The sequence below is a fragment of the Malaclemys terrapin genome, chromosome 1 (genome assembly GCF_027887155.1).
Source record: "Malaclemys terrapin pileata isolate rMalTer1 chromosome 1, rMalTer1.hap1, whole genome shotgun sequence".
Lineage (NCBI taxonomy): Eukaryota > Metazoa > Chordata > Testudines > Emydidae > Malaclemys > Malaclemys terrapin.
Window position 1 is genome coordinate 291850893 of NC_071505.1, and position 11816 is coordinate 291862708.

At 43.6% G+C, this 11816-nt stretch overlaps 1 protein-coding gene across 5 annotated transcripts in view; it reads right to left on the minus strand.

Moving 5' to 3' along the window:
- Positions 1 to 10471, minus strand: part of ENOX1 (ecto-NOX disulfide-thiol exchanger 1) — a 494661-nt gene extending 484190 nt beyond the window's left edge. For 4 of the 5 annotated variants that reach the window (XM_054014097.1, XM_054014088.1, XM_054014046.1 and 1 more), the window contains exon 1: positions 10240 to 10471. The gene's annotated coding sequence lies outside the window, so the exon portion shown is untranslated. Of the gene's footprint in view, positions 1 to 9512; positions 9872 to 10239 lie in introns of those variants that run through there. The other variant, XM_054014053.1, reaches the window with a different exon arrangement.
- Positions 10472 to 11816: the final 1345 nt, after the last annotated feature.

The following is an 11816-nucleotide window of genomic DNA, read 5'->3' on the forward strand; positions in this document are numbered from 1 at the left end:
ATTTTTATTGCAATCATAACACGCATGGCTGTGTGTGTGTTTTCTTGAACTTTTTAAAAATGGTCAGATAACAAGGATTAAGACCGGAAGAAGTCGACTCTACTCTCACATTCCCCTTGGAATCTTTTGGTTTCTTAAAAGGGTGTTAACACCGATATCCTGGCCAAATTCCAATTCTTAATAATTACATTCTGCCTATCTAAATTTCTCCCGCTGTTTGTTGGGACTTATGAGCTGAGCTCCCCTATAAAATTTACACAAAACGTTAGGCAACCAAATATTTTTATTTGACAATTTGGCTTTTTTAAATCATACTGAGCAGGGACAAATATTTAACAAGAACACGTTTCTTGTTGTCTGTTGATGAGATCAAGTATACCTAAAGCATAATGTGCTGTGCGCTAAAGCAATATTACAAGTATCTGTAGGCCATGTAAAGTACTATTAATTAAAAAAAAATCATTTATGTTAAAAGTAAAAATAAAGACACAAAAACAACATAAACGTTAACAAACTGTAGCTAAGGTTGTTGATGGCATCATTTCTCTTTGGAAAAGTGGCAGACAGAATAATAATAATCTTACTCTGTCATTCTAAAGAATCCCAATAGTTAAACCCAGATCCTACAAACATTTGTGTGTGACAGTAACTTTAACACATGCAAGTAGTCCTCTTAAAGCCAGTACATTCTGTCATCTCCTTCAACTATCTGTTTTCACCAATCTGTACTCTGTTATCCATTCAATCATTCTGCCCCAACTTCACTCTTTGCAATTCTCTGTGACCCAAATCCAACCATTCCATGTCCCATACTCAGTCCACTTGTTGCCCCACAGGCATCCCCCAATCAACCACATGATCCTCTACCTTCGGCAATGCATTGCCAACCCCAGTCATTTCATCCTTAGCCCCTGCAACAACCCCAGTTAGCCAATCTCCTCCCTCCCTCAGCTCAGTGGAACTGGCTTGCACGCAGGCCTGCTGATTCTTGCCTCCATCTTCGGCGCTGCCAACCCCAAAGGTGCAAAAATCATGAGTTAGAGCCTAGCACAGCCTGAGATTGACTTAGAAGTGATGGGGTTTGTTTCTAGGTGGCAAGCTTCGTTTAATTTTATCAGCCTGCGGGATTCCAAGTCTTTGCGTGCCTGCAGGTCACACTGCAGTCCTTTGTCTGAAAACGTGACAGCTAGAAACGCTTGTTTTTTAAATGAACCCAGAGATTCTCTGGTAATTACATGATTCCAGGGGCTGGGGCTTCAAGCCCAACACCAAATATGATGAGAGCTAGTGCCACAACTTCTCACCTGCAGGCTTCTGTCCAGGTTTTCCTCCTCCTATCCCAGGCTGCGTGACAAGGGGAGTTGAGTTAGATGCTCTCTTCATCAGGGCTCAAGCAAGGCCAGGCCAGATCCTACCCTATTCTCTGAGGCTTGCAGAGCTTCTCTCTCCTCCCCTCCACTAGTGTGGCAGGCAGCCAGGGGGCACTGATGAGCGGCTGTCCAGAGTCCACCCAGATTACATGAGGCAACTGCTATGAGCTCAGAGGCGGGAATAGGGAGGCAACACCCCCAAATGCCACCTAGTAGCACTGAGTCTGATTTTATTTCTCAACTAAGAGATGGATGCTCTAGCAGCACAATGTCCCTTACCCTTACAGGTTGCTGATTGAGTGGAAAAGTCAATAGCATTTCCTATGCCATCTGCTGGAGGTGATTCTTGCACGTCCCCTATTAAAATTCTAACTCAGGCTGACCCTATGACTTAGGATAGGATCACAATACAAGTTTACAAAGCTCCACACACTTCTTCTTACTCTGGAAATTACTTTGCCAAAATATAAATATTGTAGGCACAGAGAGACTGTAAGGATGCTAGACCCAAAATGTGTCCTACTTTCTACCCCGCCTTAAATTACAACAGTGAAATTTACACATGGAAAAGCTCTATTAAATCATCCACTCCATCGCCTGGAAAATGCAGGATTATTCTCTACAGTACATTTATTAGTGATTAGTCCAATCTAGTTTTAAATGTCCCAGTCAATGGGGCTTTCACTATTCCCCTGTCTATTCTACAGCCTAGTACAACTTATTGTCAAGCAGTTTTTCCTGATATTCAGCCAAAGATACCTTTTCTTAATTTCATCCCATTACTCCCAGGAATTTCCCCATGTACCACATTAAATAATTATTTTTATTCTTTACATTAACACTCTCAAAATAGCTGTACACTGTTAACCTTATTTATTGCCAAGCTCTCTCTATTTATATGTATCTGTTATCTTTTCCTCATAAGCCAATGCCTTCAGGCCAGAGTATTTTTGTTGCTCTTCTCTGAGCTCCATCCAATTTTCAACAGCTTTCTGGTAATAATGTGTCCAGAAATTCCAGGTGTGCTCACAGCAGCGTCTAACAGAAAGGGATTACTGCCTCCTTGCTCTATGACACAATGCCCTTGCATATTCAGCTCAAAGGTAAAATGGCCTTTTCTGTAACCATATCGCACACATGCATAATTTGCTGTCTGATATCACTCCTAGCTCTCTTCCACCATTATTGCTTCCCATGTTTCTCCCTCCCATCAAGTGTGTATGTTTCAGGTCCTTTCCCCACACAAACTTGTACTTTTCCCCAATTTTGTTATCTCATTATTTTTGTTCTTCATTAACGAAAATATTGTTAGTTTGAAAGGTTTTATGTTTTGCCCAAAATACAAATGCTTCCAGCCCAAATTCAACAAAGCATTTCATTGCATGCCAACAAAAACCAATGAAAAAAAATGTCCATTGATGATAATGAAAATTTACAGATAGGCAAAGTAAGAAAAAAAATGCTGCTTGAGAACTTCTTAGAGATTGATTTAAGGATATTTACTTGCTATATTTTGATATGTAATGCTGACATTTGTGTTTTATAAATCTTTCATTTTTTGAATCTCAACATCTATTGTCATTAAACTATTATGGTCTGACCCCCGCCCCACACCCATTGTTTGACCTCCCCATAATTTCCCACAACTGTGAAAATGTAAATACATAGAAGTTGGAAAAATGCTCAAAATCCATCATTTTGTGCAACTGAAAATGTAAATTGATACAAATAGAAAAAATATTAAAAATAAACTTTGATGTTATCTGTCACAATTATAAAAGATAAATCAAACTGAGTTCTGCCAAGCCTACTTAAAACATGTGCTTAAAATCCTCTTTGTTCAGCAAGACCAATGGGGCTCAAGCATGTGCTTAAAGTTAGGCATGCATTTAAGAGCTTTGTTAAATCAGGGCTTCGGGTTACATCTACACTGCCAAAAACAAACAAAGAAAAAACAACACAGCAGAGAGTCTCAGAGCCTGGGTCAACTGACTTGGGCTTGCAGGGCTCACGCTGTGGGACTAAAACTAGCAATGTAGATGTTCCTGCTTGGGCTGGAGCCCCAGCTCCAGCCAGAGCAGGAATGTCTTCCAATGCTATTTTCAGCCCTGTAGCTCAAGCCCCACAAATCCAAGTCAATTAACCCAGGCTCTGAGACTTTCTGCCGTGGAGTTTTCTTTTTTGCAGTGTAGACATACCCTCCATTTCCTTACACACACACACACACTCCAAAGAAAAAAAAAACAAGGAAAAATAAGAAAAGAAAATTCAGTGCCAAGAAGCAGGAGGCCTACAACAATTCTCTAAAAGGCAAAGGGGACCTGCCTATTTGAGAGATCGCCCCTTCTCTTTGAAAGTTTAGAAGTGCATGTGCAGGGAAGGAGGGGGGTTCCTAGAAGGTAATTCCCTTGGCTTTGGAACTCACTCTCCACACACTGGCTCCAAATTTGTCATTCTTCATGATATGCTGCAAAATCCATCTTTTTTTCCCCCTATGCTTTTGGACGCAGGGTAGGGGTCAGGATGTCTGAGAGTTAGGATGTCTGGGAGGTCAGTAACAGAAGAGGGTAGAATATAGTCAGTCTTTTCAGTTTATAACTGCTTGGAGGGGGCGGGGGAGTTGTTTGGGGTTTTTTTGGTATTTGGTGTGCAGTGGCTGCTAAGTGTTTTGCTATTGTAGGATTTAGTTTTTAAACTGTGTGAACACTTCCTAGATCTCAGGATAGGGACTCCGCTCCCTCTTTTTTTCTCTTTTTTTTTTTTAAATAAATTGAAATAAACATGCAATAAAGCAACAGTCATTAAGATTTTAGATTTAAATTTCCAATAAGTTATTATGAACTGTGACCATCCCTTAAAGAAAAATGTGTTAATGAAAATCACAAGTCAAGGTTACAGCAAGTTAATCTTAGATAATGCCTAGAATGAACACATTGCTAGTCCACTAGTGTGACAAAGTGGAATTTTTTCATAACATTTTGTATGTATATTGTGTGTGCCTCAGTTTCCCTATGTGATGCATGTTTAACTAGGCGGTGGGAATAAGATGGTTTATTCTTTGTAGTAATCCAGGTGTGACTGTCGTCTAGCTGCCTAGGCTCGGACAATGGCCCAGATATTTTGTAATCCAGCAACTGACGACCCTGGGACCCACCCTCTTCAGGAAGCCCACCAGTTTTGACCAATGGGAGAACAAAATGCTAAGGAGAATAACCATGTGACTATCATTGCCCAGAAAGAAGAACAAAGAACTGAGGACCACCGTGGATAGTATAGTGTAGGCTGCGGAAGCAAGTCACACATTGCCTGGAGAATCACTCCAGTCAAAGAAAGCCGGGGTGTATTGCTCCCTTTGGTTGTGCAAGCCTTCCCCAGGTGCCCAATTCAAATGGACTCACTGAGGGGAAATCATGGCATGATGTAGGGGCGCTGAAGGCTCTGAGGTTCGGTCCCAGGAGATGGCAAAGCCAAGGGACTTACCTCAGATAGAGAGTGCAACCCTCAAGGAGGGCTGGCATACTGAAGGGAGTTTCTCCCAGGGGCTGTTCCAGAGCTCCAGACCTGTGAAACTGTGACAACTAGTCAGGTCCATCATTTCACAGACAGAAAAGGAGCCCTTGGGGAACAAAAATGTCAAATTCTTAATTCATACGTGCTGAACACTTTTACATGAAGTGGGCCAGGCTGAGTGTTAGGGAGACCAGGCATCCCGATATTATCAGGACCATCCTGATGTTAGGAGCTTTGTCTTACATAGGCACCTAATAGCTTCCCCCATTACCTCCTCCCCCTGCCGCCATTCTGTTTTTTCACATTTGCTATCTGGTCACCCTATTGAGTGTTGCCCCTTGAATGGGATGGAATTTAGGAGGGAGAAAGGGCAGCACCCTTTGGACGTGAAAAGGATGGTGCAGCAAAGAGTAAAACCCTAATAACACAACAGTTTTAATCCAAGAGTTTACATTCATGACTAGTCAAAACTACAGCAGTTGTCATGACAGAAGTTTCATGGAGAGTATTTAAAAATCACTTCTAAATGCCTTAGGTTTATGTGCAGAACTGCTGAGTTATCATTCTCTTCCCCTGTTTTTGCTTTTCTTTCTTCCCATTTTGATTTTCTAACACATTTCTCTTTTCCTTTTTCTTCGTCTACTTTCTGTAAACTGGCAGGGAGTAGGAAAGGGAGGCGATGTGGGACTGTTGTCACTCTTGTAAGACATGGTGAGATCAGTCTGTTGACCACCTGGTTGTAAGGTTCTAGATTCAGGAGTGCCACTTTAGAAAAATACTGAAGAAATTATTATTTGCTACAAAATCATGCAGGCTATGAAAACCAGATTAATATGCTATACACCAAATTGTGCACACCTGCTACACTACTAAAATGTTCATTTGAAATGTATATATGAAAACAGCTACTCACTGGTACTTGACAGAATTATAATATTCGCTCAACACTCAACTTCAATCATTTTTATTCAAATTGTGTGTATCTCACTGTTTTAAATGAGCTAGGAACACACCTGTATGTGATATCAATTAATCACATATGACAGCATATTGGATCTTTTAAAAAACATTATAAACCCCCAGAAGTCACTCAGGTATCCAGTTTCTATGCCGAATACAAAATGTTGCTGTTTAATAATGCATATATGATCAAAGTTTGCCGCTCTCCCACTATCAAATCTTCCTTGTGATTTTATAGATTGCAAATACAAGATGTTTTAACTCTCTCGAATGTAATAAGTACTTTTATTTCACTTGCTTCAAATCTGCAACCAGTTTGGGAGTGAATAAGACAATTAACCACTGCACAACATAGTCTGTTTATATTACAGAAGATGGATACATAAAGCTATATGAAGAACTTTTTGTAAATTTAACAGGGTGTCTTGCCCCTTATGAGCTAGAGGCCTGGGGCCAGCCAACCATGCTTACTAAGGAGGAACAATTGAGCAGGAATTACCTGATTACTCTAAAAGAGCAGCAGGAAGAAGCCAGGCTGCTGGCCCTGGAGAGAGAGTTCTCAGAGAGAACAGAGTGAAATATAGAATACGTCTACACTGCATCTGGGAGTGAGTTTCCCAGCCCAAGCTGTCAGACTCATGCTAGTGTGCCTAAAATAACTGCGTAGTGTAGATATTGGAACTTGAGCTGGGCTGGAGCTTGGGCTAGCATAAGCCCTGAGTCTGTAGACCTGGGATGGGAGGCTCACTCCCAGAAGAAGCACAGATATATCCATATAGGCTGCTGGGAGTGAGTAGGCTCCACCAGAAACATGTGAAACTTGGGGAGTGAGATAACTGGGAAGGCCTGTGAGAATGGATGGACTTGAAAACTTCATTAGATCAATAAACACACAAAATAAAGCAGGAGCACACAACTGGGAGAGGGAAAGACTGAGAATAGCCTTGTAAAGCAGGGAAGATGCTAAGACAGCAGAGAACTTGGGAGATGTGCCCAGTTTAAGGCTGGACGAGACTTTTGAGTTTATTTTTTGAACATTTCAAATTGAACCCTAAGGAGATCAGTTACTGGATTTGTAAAATCTTTTTGGGAGGGCTATTGAGGAACTAAGAGGGGAAACTGAGGTGAGGGGCTGCTTGCAGGGTTGTCTTGAGGCCACAAGGGGGCACTCAGGAGGAGGCCACTCAGACTAACGTTCTACTATGATATGCATCCGAAGAAGTGGGCAGTAGCCCACGAAAGCTTATGCTCTAATAAATTTGTTAGTCTCTAAGGTGCCACAAGTACTCCTGTTCTTTTTGCGGAAACAGACTAGCACGGCTGCTACTCTGAAACCTGTTCTACTATAGGGGGACAGGAGCAAGAAGTATAATGCACAAACTCCTCATCACATTAAACTATACAACTCCCTTTGTTACCATAGTTCAATATCACCACCAGAATTTTGAGCACTAAAGCTTGTTAAAAAAGTTGTAAACTGATAGGCAAGCAGCACAGGTACTGGGTTAGATTTACAACATGCAATAATGGATTTTTTCAGATAGATGGCAATGCACACAGTGCATTTAAGATTAAAATATGGCCCAGTGTCAAGATTTCATTTCAGTGTTTATAGTCTTACATTAGAGGCATTATTGCATTATCAGAATAACTTTTATAAGGATAATAGTTTAGGACCCACTGTGGCAGTTTATCCATTGATTTCAATGGGAGTATGTTGGGCCACAAGACCTTGAGGCACCACAGGTTTTACTTACTAGACTTTGTCACTCAAAGAAATGTCAAATTGTAATAAATATAGTGGACAGAGCACATGCTATACTTCTTTTTCATTCCAATAATATCCAACAAATATTGCACAGTAGTTACAGTGGGTAATAAATAGATTTAAGTCAGATTTTTGTAGGTCTAGTAATATTTTATTATAAAAACCAGCGATAAAAATATTTTTAACAACTATTTAGAATTGTTATTTGTAAAAACTTTAGTTATTACCAGTCTTATGTCCTTTTACTCTAACATGCAGAACTGTCAAGCTACAAGCATTTGAGTGAAACTTTAATTGTTTAATTGCAAAACATAGTAAATCCCTTTTTTGCCAAAGTGGAATATTTAAAAAGCAGCTTTAAAGGAAATGAACAGGAGCAAGTCTCACTTATCGTTCTGCACCTGCTTTAGGGTTTCGATCGATGACTATCATGATTTGGAAGCATCCACCACAGTTTTGTTTTCTTTTCACAGTAGGTGGTTGCTAGGGAACAAAATACTATTGTCTGATTTCATGATCTATTGCCCAGTTTGCCTGGCAATAATGCTTTCTAAAATTTAACAGAGGTCACTTATTAATTTATTATGTATAAGAAAAATAAAGACTAAGAGAAATATGGAGAGAGAGAGAGAGAGAGAATAAGAATCTCATGAAGCCTTTTTTAAACTTATTAAAGAAAAAACATGCAAATATCCCTGGACAATGAAAACAAGCTAATTTAAGTACTCTACTGAAATACACACACACACAATCATTTTTTTGCAATCATATCTATATTTTTTCCCTAATTTGTCCAAGAATATTGTATATCCTTTTCCAAGTGGAACAAGCCTGTAAAGTTCTGTATACATTACACATAATAGAATGTGTGGACAAGAGAGGCATACAGTTTATAATTCGTATCAGAAAGAATTTTGCTATTCAGATTGTACTCATGTTGGGGTCTCCATTTATTTATGTAACAATTATTGCTTAGTGGGATAGATAGAAAAGTCCAAGTAAGGTTGCTCCTGTGTTCAGTATAACAAAAGATAATGCAGGATACTGTATCTAAAATTGCACACAACAATTCTAACCGTAAAAATGTCACATATTTTTACACTATCAAAGCTTCCTAAACAAGGAATTAAAAAGATTGTTACTGCCAGACAATGTGGGTGCCTGTGATGGCATCATCAGAACCTAGTAGAAGGAAATCATACTTAGAAATAGAGTGACAGGTGAATATATGTATGCACAGATCTAGCCTCAAAGAAAGATTTTAAATAAAACGTGTGGAGTAGCTGTTACTCTTTCACACACACCTGAAATTTCACATCCTACACAACATATACATTAAAAAAAACTTGAAAGGCCTTTGAAATACTATCAATGCATATTACTTTTTTGTTACATTAAAATTTGAGAGAAAATGAATGAGGTATGTTCCAAAAGACATCAAAGCTTTGACATACTACAATGGAACTTCTGATATTAAAAGTAATACAGGCAGCATATAAAATACACAAATCACAGGGATGATCTCACAGCTCCTTCTCTCCTCAGCCCAGAGTTGAATTTATTCAAATGTCTACCCTCTCCTTAAAGAACCCGACAGTCATTACCAATGTATATTTAAAATTAAGAGTAAGAGTGAAATGTAAGCCAGATCTCTCCATAGCACACAACAATAAACTAACCCTAGCAATAGGAACAGAGAAATTTGAGAGGGACAAGACCTAGCTCACCAAATCCATCCCCTTGCCAAGAGGCAAAATATGCTACCACAAGCGATAGTGTTCAAGTGGTACCTAAGGGTCTCTCTGCCCCTGGCTGGCCGCACACCCATGTCCTGTCATTTCCAACTTCAGTAAAACCTGACTTAAGTAATCACCCAAGGGACCAAGGAAAAAAAAATCAGTCACCTAGTACAACTGCTCTTTAGTTACAACCAAACTGTCCTGGAAACTGCAGAGAGAGACTTTCCAGGGATGGCTTCACCCAGGGTCCAAGTGATGCTGGTCCTCAGTGCAGGCTCCCCAGGCTGGAGAGGGTTTGCCCCTCCAGCCAATCAGCAAGAGGGAGCCCCGGGTGCCCGACCTACGGGGTGGGTGGGCAGGAGGCGTGCGGCCGGAGGGGCCCTACGAGCTGTCAGCGCCACGCGTGCGGGATGTTATGGGAATGGGGGGATGCCCAGACAGGTTGGGTGGGAGGAAGAGGAACGAGCGTGGCCCGGGGGAGAGTGGCAGCAGCTGCCCTGTCCCCACTCCCGGTGCCAGCAACTGCCTGGGAGGGACCAGCCCGTCCCCGCGGCTGCCAAAAGAAAAATGCCCCCTAGAGAGAAGAACAAACTTTCTGACTCCCCGGGGACCAGCGACTGGGCTTGCCAGGGGGGGGGGGGGAGGCGGCGGCCGGGGCGCTGCTGGGGAAGGGACACACACCCAGAGGGATGCTGGCGGGGGGCCGGGGGGGGGGTTAGGAGGCAGAGCCGGCAGCAGCTGCGGATGGGCGCTGGAAAGCGGGGGAGCGGCGAGCCCCCCGTGCTCGCCCCCACACGGCAGCGCCCCCTCCGAGCCGGGCGGGGGACCAGGCAGCCGCGGGAAGCGGCACAGCCCGGAGGATGCTGCCGCCGCCCGTCCCTACGCTCCCTACCTGCTGGCGGTGCGGAGCTGCCGGGGCGCGGCGCGGCCCCTTCTCCCTCGGCCGGCGCCGCGCAGCCCCCACCCCTGTCCCGGGCAGAGCGCGAGCCCGGCCGCCGGAGCCTGCAGCGCTGCGGGCGGAGGACGCCCCGTGGCGGCGGGAAGCCCCGGCGAGCGGCGGCGCGGGGCAGCGGCAGCGAGCCGAGCCGGCTTAGGGGCGCTGGAGAAACAGGCGCCTCTGATCCAAAACGTGTGTGTGTGTGTGTGTCAGTGTCGGGCTGGGGGTGCGCGCGAGTGTGAGGGATGCGGCAAGGGAGCGAGGGAAAATTCCCCCGCTTAGGAAAACCGTAGACAACTGGCAAAGCAGGTGTGCTGGGGAGGGAGCGGGAGCGGGAGCGGGTTGGCGGCTGGTGCGGGGGCAGGGGGGCCTGGGATGGGAGGGAGCGCACAGATCCGCCTGAGCTGCTGGCAGCTGCCGCCGTGCCAGGGCCGCGCACGGGGAAGCAGAGACAGTGGCTTCAGCTCCTCAGGGCAGCAAGTGGTGAATCTGTCACCTACAGACGCCACGGCGACCTTGAAAGGCGCCGGGGCAAACTGGCACTGAGCTGGCAGCCAGTGAATAGGAGGGGATGCTTGTAAGGGGTGGGGACACAAAGGGACTTAGCCCTCAGCCAAGAGCTCTGGGGGAGAAGGACAGAAGGGACCAGAGTGCTTTAAATAAAGAGACTCCGGCTCATTCATAGCTGATGCCCAGAGCCTCCTTGTGTCTCCTATTGTGTTAAATGCTGGGCAGCAGGTTGCCACTTTAGTTTACTCTTGTGGGGAGAACGTTGATTACAATATATCCACCCCATTTCACTCCCTGAAAAGTTCTGTTGCATTAGCTCCCAGGAAAGGGGACACTGAATTCTGTTTGCTTAGTTACAGCATCAATTATACAGTGAATTATAGAGGAGCAGCTGTAGGAGGTTCCCCACAGGGCTATCTTCAACAGGGAGGAAGGAGTGAGGGGGACAAGGTGGCTGTCAAAGCAAAAATATAACTGCTATTTCTGCTCATTTTATCTGGCATCCTAAGGCCTCCTGAGTTTACACACAGGTCAACACTAAAGAACACTTGTGAAAGGTTTACATCTGCAACCACTTTATTGTCCTGTTCAGTTTCCCAAATGTATGCCCAGTTTGACTGGGTCAGTAATTCTTTAGGAATCTTCCAAGGAGAATTTGGTGCTACAGGAAGTAATGTTAGTAGCACTCTGACCTCTTGAGTTAGTATGGAGTCTAAATCAATATCCTTAACATAACCTCTCTACTCCTGTTGGACATGTATTTTACCTCTGTATTTGGCCCACAGTTCAAGAAGGATGTTCTTCTCTTCAAAGACAAGCCAAGAGAATGATTTAAAAAGTGCCTTATAGTGATAGACTCAAAGGGTATGTCTACACTTCAATAAAACACTGGTGGCTGGCCTGTGCCAGCTGACTTGCACTCACAGGGCTTGGGCTGCAGGGCTATAAAATTGGAATATAGGCATTGGGCTAGAGCCTGGTCTCTAGCTTAGGCTTGTGGACTCTCTCTCATCACCGGGGCC